Here is a 7,191-nt window from a genome sequence, read left to right on the forward strand (position 1 = left end):
ATTTATTCACAGGAATTTTCAATGTAAAAAGCTCTTTGTGGTGATAAGGTGGCGCCACAGTGGCTAAAAGACTAGCAGCACATTCAACATATTTAACTAAAATTAGGGCTGTTAAACGATTAAAATTCTTAATCGAGTTAATCACAGCTTAAAAAAATAATTAAGCGTAATTAATTGCAATTGAAATTTTGTAAATTATTGTTGGAATGGAAAGATAGACACAAGACGGATATATACATTCATAAGTACTGAATTTGTTTATTATAACAATAAATCAACAAGATGGCATTAACATTAACATTCTGTTAAAGCGATCCATGGATAGAAAGACTTGTAGTTCTTAAAAGATAAATGTTAGTACAAGTTATAGAAATTTTATGTTAAAACCCCTCTTAATGTTTTCGTTTTAATTAAATTTGTAAAATGTTCAATCAAAAAATAAACTAGTAGCTCGCCATTGTTGATGTCAACCCAAAAAATCAGTCGCACCAAAGCGCCAGCAGAGGGAGACAAAAAACACAAGTAACAAGTGGACATGACACTGCTGTCATTTTAATCTGTTTGAGCGGGGCCTTTGCATTAATTGTGTCAAACATTTTAACGTGATTAATAAAAGAAAATTCCTTAACGCCCATTAACGCGATAATTTTGACAGCCCTAACTAAAATAAATGCTAACTGCTCGTTTTTTTCCCTTTGCTTTTAACCAAGAATCGAGACTGTTTTACATGGATATCTATGAAGAATTCAGGGATTTAATTATTTATTCACAGGAATTGTCAACGTAAAAAGCTCCTTGTGGTGACGAGGTGTCGCCACAGCGGCTAAAAGACTAGCAGCAGATTCGACATATTTAAGTAAAATAAATGCTAACTGCCCGTTTTTTTTTTCTGCTTTTGACCAAGAATCGAGACTGTTTTACGTCCATATCTATAAAGAATTCAGGGATTTAAGCATTTATTCACATGAATTTTCAACGTAAAAAGCTCTTAGTCTGTGTTTCCATCCGGTCAGTTTATATGAAGAAAGGCCCCCTATTAATCGGCCCAGCGACCCGTGTCCCGTCAATATATTATGAAGTCTATGGATTGACATCATATACAGTGCCTTGCAAAAGTATTCGGCCCCCTTGAACCTTGCAACCTTTCGCCACATTTCAGGCTTCAAACATAAAGATACAAAATTTTAATTTTTTGTCAAGAATCAACAACAAGTGGGACACAATCGTGAAGTGGAACAAAATTTATTGGATAATTTAAACTTTTTTAACAAATAAAAAACTGAAAAGTGGGGCGTGCAATATTATTCGGCCCCCTTGCGTTAATACTTTGTAGCGCCACCTTTTGCTCCAATTACAGCTGCAAGTCGCTTGGGGTATGTTTCTATCAGTTTTGCACATCGAGAGACTGACATTCTTGCCCATTCTTCCTTGCAAAACAGCTCGAGCTCAGTGAGGTTGGATGGAGAGTGTTTGTGAACAGCAGTCTTCAGCTCTTTCCACAGATTCTCCATTGGATTCAGGTCTGGACTTTGACTTGGCCATTCTAACACCTGGATACGTTTATTTTTGAACCATTCCATTGTAAATTTGGCTTTATGTTTTGGATCATTGTCCTGTTGGAAGATAAATCTCCATCCCAGTCTCAGGTCTTGTGCAGATACCAACAGGTTTTCTTCCAGAATGTTCCTGTATTTGGCTGCATCCATCTTCCCGTCAAGTTTAACCATCTTCCCTGTCCCTGCTGAAGAAAAGCAGGCCCAAACCATGATGCTGCCACCACCATGTTTGACAGTGGGGATGGTGTGTTCAGGGTGATGAGCTGTGTTGCTTTTACGCCAAACATATCATTTTGCATTGTGGCCAAAAAGTTCAATTTTGGTTTCATCTGACCAGAGCACCGTCTTCCACATGTTTGGTGTGTCTCCCAGGTGGCTTGTGGCAAACCTTAAACGAGACTTTTTATGGATATCTTTGAGAAATGGCTTTCTTCTTGCCACTCTTCCATAAAGGCCAGATTTGTGCAGTGTACGACTGATTGTTGTCCTATGGACAGACTCTCCCACCTCAGCTGTAGATCTCTGAAGTTCATCCAGAGTGATCATGGGCCTCTTGGCTGCATCTCTGATCAGTTTTCTCCTTGTTTGAGAAGAAAGTTTGGAAGGACGGCCGATTTGCAGTGGTCTGATGCTCCTTCCATTTCAATATGATGGCTTGCACAGTGCTCCTTGAGATGTTTAAAGCTTGGGAAATCTTTTTGTATCCAAATCCGGCTTTAAACTTCTCCACAACAGTATCTCGGACCTGCCTGGTGTGTTCCTTGGTTTTCATAATGCTCTCTGCGCTTTAAACAGAACCCTGAGACTATCACAGAGCAGGTGCATTTATACGGAGACTTGATTACACACAGGTGGATTCTATTTATCATCATCGGTCATTTAGGACAACATTGGATCATTCAGAGATCCTCACTGAACTTCTGGAGTGAGTTTGCTGCACTGAAAGTAAAGGGGCAGAATAATATTGCACGCCCCACTTTTCAGTTTTTTATTTGTTAAAAAAGTTTAAATTATCCAATAAATGTTGTTCCACTTCACGATTGTGTCCCACTTGTTGTTGATTCTTGACAAAAAAATTACATTTCATATCTTTATGTTTGAAGCCTGAAATGTGGTGAAAGGTTGCAAGATTCAAGGGGGCCGAATACTTTTGCAAGGCACTGTACATTAGATCTGGCATGGCTTGCATTGAATGATCATGTTTTACTGCCAGTCTTCGCTTCCGATGCACATTTCCAGCTAAGATTTAAAGCCCAGAGTAAAATAATAGTAAATAACGTGAGATATGGATGAGCCGATTAGTCGATTAATCGTAAAAATAATCAGAGAATAAATAACTTTCAAAACAACCATTCATGACAGCCCGATTTTTAATTGTTAGCAGTTTTTAAGGAACACACATTTTCATTCATATGGAAGTATATTTAAAATAAAAGTGCATTAGAATTTTTTTAAACTGTAGCGTGTGCGTCACGATGCAATCAATTACGAACAATTGCAAGGATCTCATGCAACTACCGTAATTTTCGCACTATAAGCCGCACCTGACTATGAGCCGCCACCCACCAAATTTGACACCAAAACGACATTTTTTCGTAGATAAGCCACACTGGACTATAAGCTGCTGCGGTCCTCACTGTATTATGAGATATTTACACCCAAAGATACTAACGGGTAACACTTTATTTGACAGCGGCATCATATGACTGTCATAAGACCAAATGAACCACCATGAAGCTTTGAACCAATTGGCTGCCAATCTTCATTGCTTCAAGAAGCTTTATTTGGCCATCACTGCTCCCTTGGGGGAGACAGTCAACCTCTTCTGCTACCTGCTGTCAGCACTGTTGTTGTCCATCATGCCTCCTAGCATTCATTGCAACACTACAGATGTAAATGACAATCAAAATTCATGTTTTGTGCTAATTTTTCTTCAGTTGCTGTTCCAGTTGTTTCATTAATTGCTAGTTATGGTGTTTGGTAACACTTTGACAGTGGCACCATAAGACTGTCATTAAAAGTTATGACATGACACGGTCATGAGCATTAATGAATGCTTATAACAGATGTCGTGACGTCACATCCGGTGAGTGTATCGTTTGTTTGTTAGCGCTGCTACTAGTCGCTAATCTCCTAGTGCTCCTCAATTTGTTTTATCCCACGGACACATCGGAGAATCGATCCTAGGCTGGTTCGGCTCTCCAAGTGCTCCTTAATTTGTTTTATCCCACGATTTAACAGGTCGTGGGTTAAAACTACTCTACTCTCCTCTTTAGCTCTATCTTCCTAGCCTAGCTTATCCGAGCTATGGCTAGCCCTCTGCCTTCTTCCTCCCGTCTTTTCTGCTCAGTGTGCTGTATGTATAGCGAGCACCCTGGCTCCTTCGTCGAGGACAGTAGTAGCTGTAGGAAGTGTAGCTTAGTCTCAGGGTTGGAGACCAGGGTTTCTGAGCTAGAAGCACGGCTCTGCACTCTAGAGACGAAAGCTAGTCCTAGCTATACCCAGGTAGTGGCAGGGCCCGCAGGTCATGCTTGCAGTAGTAGGATTGCTAGCGCAGTTAGCCCCCCAGCGAGCCCCGTGCAGCCGGGGGAAATTAAGGACGGATTTGTGACTGTACGGGGGAAGCGCAGTGGTAAACGCACAACCTTAGTGCACCAGCCGCTTCACGTCAGCAATAGGTTTGCCCCCCTCAGCGACACACCGGCTGAACCAGACACTCTCGTAATTGGAAGCTCCATAGTTAGAGACGTGAAGCACCCGGCGGTGTCTGTCAGGTGTTACCCAGGGGCCAGAGTCGGTGACATCGAAGGAAACCTCAGGCTCTTAAAGCAGAGTAGGAAGAGGTTCCGCCGTATTGTGATTCACGCAGGCGGTAACGACGCCCGGCGGAGACAGTCTGAGGTGCTTAAATTAAACGTAGCCTCGGTGTGTAAACTTGCTAAGTCGATGGCGGACACCGTAGTTTTCTCTGGTCCTCTGCCTAATTTGGTCAATGATGAGATGTACTCTAGATTCTCATCATTTAACCGCTGGTTGTCTAGATGGTGCCCAGAAAACGATATAGTCTTTGTTGATAACTGGCACGCGTTTTGGGGCAAGTCCGGGCTCATGCGCCGAGACGGCATTCATCCGACTTGGGACGGTGCTGCTCTCTTAACTTGAAATTTGGCCGCCAAACTAAGTCTCCCAAAGTGACACTTCAGAGGGGGGGCCCGGGCGCAGTGTTGTAGTGTAAAACACAACTCTTTTAGTAGTGACCACTCGCCTCTTTCCGAGCTGTCACAAATCCAAAATTCAGGACAGAAGATAGAGACTGTGTCCGTGCCTCGTATAGTGAACAGAGGAAAACAGAGTACTATAGGAATGAGACCAAAGAATTTAATACATATAGCCCCTGATTGCAGTGAAAATAAAATAGCTCTTAATAAATATATAAAATGCGGATTATTAAACATCAGGTCAATCTCGCCCAAATCTCTGTTAGTTAATGACTTAATTGGGGATTATAATATTCATATTTTGGCCCTGACTGAAACTTGGCTTCAGCAGGATGACTTTGTTAGACTTAATGAATCCACACCCCCAAGTCACGTGAATTTTCACACAGCTAGAAGCACGGGCCGTGGAGGGGGGTTGGCAGTAATATCACACTCTTGTTTAGGTATGAGCCCAAAAAGTAAATCTAATTACATTTATAACTCCTTTGAAAGTCTAGCACTATCAATTACAGACGCTAACTGGAAGAACCAAAAACCAGTTCTTTTCATAGTGGTTTACCGTCCCCCTGGTCCCTACTCACAGTTTTTGTTAGATTTCTCTGACTTTTTATCTAGTATTTTGCTAAGCTGGGATAGAATTATAATTGTAGGGGATTTTAATATACATGTTGACGATGAAGGTGACTCCCTTGGTACGGCCTTTAATGACCTACTAGATGGGACTGGCTTCATTCAAAATGTAAATAAACCAACTCATAGTCACAAGCACACCCTGGACTTGATTTTAACCTACGGTACGGAGATTAGTGATCTTAGAGTCCATCCCCACAACCCCGTACTGTCTGATCATTTTTCTAATTACCTTTCAGTTTGTGCTTCAAGATAATCCGCCACTAGTGACTAGAACTCAGATGAAAAGGACATTAGGTGATCGCTCTGTTTCAGAGTATAAACAGATAATTCAGCCTATATTTGCCTCCATGTCATCTAATTATGAAGGAATAATGTCCGGCCTTGCTGTTAATGACGAGTTTGTTGATCGTGTTATGTTTACGCTTCGTACTACCCTCGATGTCGTCGCTCCCTCCAAATTAAAGTTTGTCAAGCCGAGACGAGCCTCTCCCTGGTATAATGCTGAAACGTGCTCTCTTAAACAATCGACACGTAAATTAGAAAGACTTTGGCGCCGTTCCAACACAGAGCACACCCTCTCTGCCTGGAAACACAGCTTAGTGACATATAAGCAGGCCTTGCGTACGGCTAAAACCAGATATTACTCATCCTTAATAGAGGAAAACAAAAATAATCCTAGGTTTCTGTTCAGCACTGTAGCAAGGCTGACAAACAGTCACAGCTCAATAGAACCTTATATCCCAACCACCCTTAGCTGTGATGACTTCCTAAAATTTTTTAACAATAAAATCACAACTATTAGAAATAAAATAAATGACTCACTTCCAGTTATTAGGTCTGATAAAGTGCAGACAAAGAATTCGGAATCTCCTATAAACCCCTCTAAAATATTAAATAACTTTACCACTGTAGACCAAATTGATGTAATTTCAATTATAATGTCCTCCAAACCATCAACGTGCCTCCTCGACCCAATCCCAACCAAACTTTTTAAAGAGACCCTGCCTCTAACTATTGACACTATCTTAAATATAATAAATACCTCATTAGTTACTGGCTACGTGCCGCAGTCCTTTAAATATGCAGTTATTAAACCGCTCTTGAAAAAACCTACTCTTGATCCTGAAATTTTGGCCAATTATAGGCCTATTTCTAACTTGCCATTTCTCTCCAAAGTCCTTGAAAGAGTGGTAATTAAACAGCTCTGTCAGCACCTACAGGACAATAGTTTATTTGAACAGTTCCAGTCTGGCTTTCGAGCTCATCATAGCACTGAAACCGCATTAGTTAAAGTAACTAATGACTTGTTACTTGCCGCTGACGTTGGATTAGTCTCGATCCTGGTTCTGTTGGACCTGAGCGCAGCCTTTGACACAATCGACCATAATATCTTATTGCAGAGATTAGAATGTGACATAGGCATTAGAGGAGCAGCCCTCTGCTGGTTTAAATCATATTTATCTAATAGGTACCAGTTTGTCAATGTAAACCAACAATCATCATCGTACTCTAGAGTTAGTTATGGTGTGCCGCAAGGATCTGTCCTCGGGCCCATCTTGTTTACGCTGTATATGCTTCCTCTAGGTAATATCATCAGAAAACATAGCATTAACTTTCATTGTTACGTTGACGACACACAACTGTATTTATCAATTAAACCTGAGCAGGTCAGGCAAGTAGAAAAACTAAGCGCCTGCGTCCGAGATATAAATACCTGGATGAGCACTAACTATCTTCTACTTAACCCTGAAAAGACAGAAGTCCTTATAATAGGCCCGAAAAGT

At 41.1% G+C, this 7,191-nt stretch overlaps 1 pseudogene; it reads left to right on the top strand.

Moving 5' to 3' along the window:
* The first annotated feature begins 3,737 nt into the window (after nt 1–3,737).
* LOC130911088 (uncharacterized) lies at nt 3,738–4,721 on the top strand (annotated as a pseudogene).
* The last annotated feature ends 2,470 nt before the right edge of the window (nt 4,722–7,191 follow it).

This window comes from Corythoichthys intestinalis, unplaced genomic scaffold (genome assembly GCF_030265065.1).
Source record: "Corythoichthys intestinalis isolate RoL2023-P3 unplaced genomic scaffold, ASM3026506v1 HiC_scaffold_23, whole genome shotgun sequence".
NCBI lineage: Eukaryota > Metazoa > Chordata > Actinopteri > Syngnathiformes > Syngnathidae > Corythoichthys > Corythoichthys intestinalis.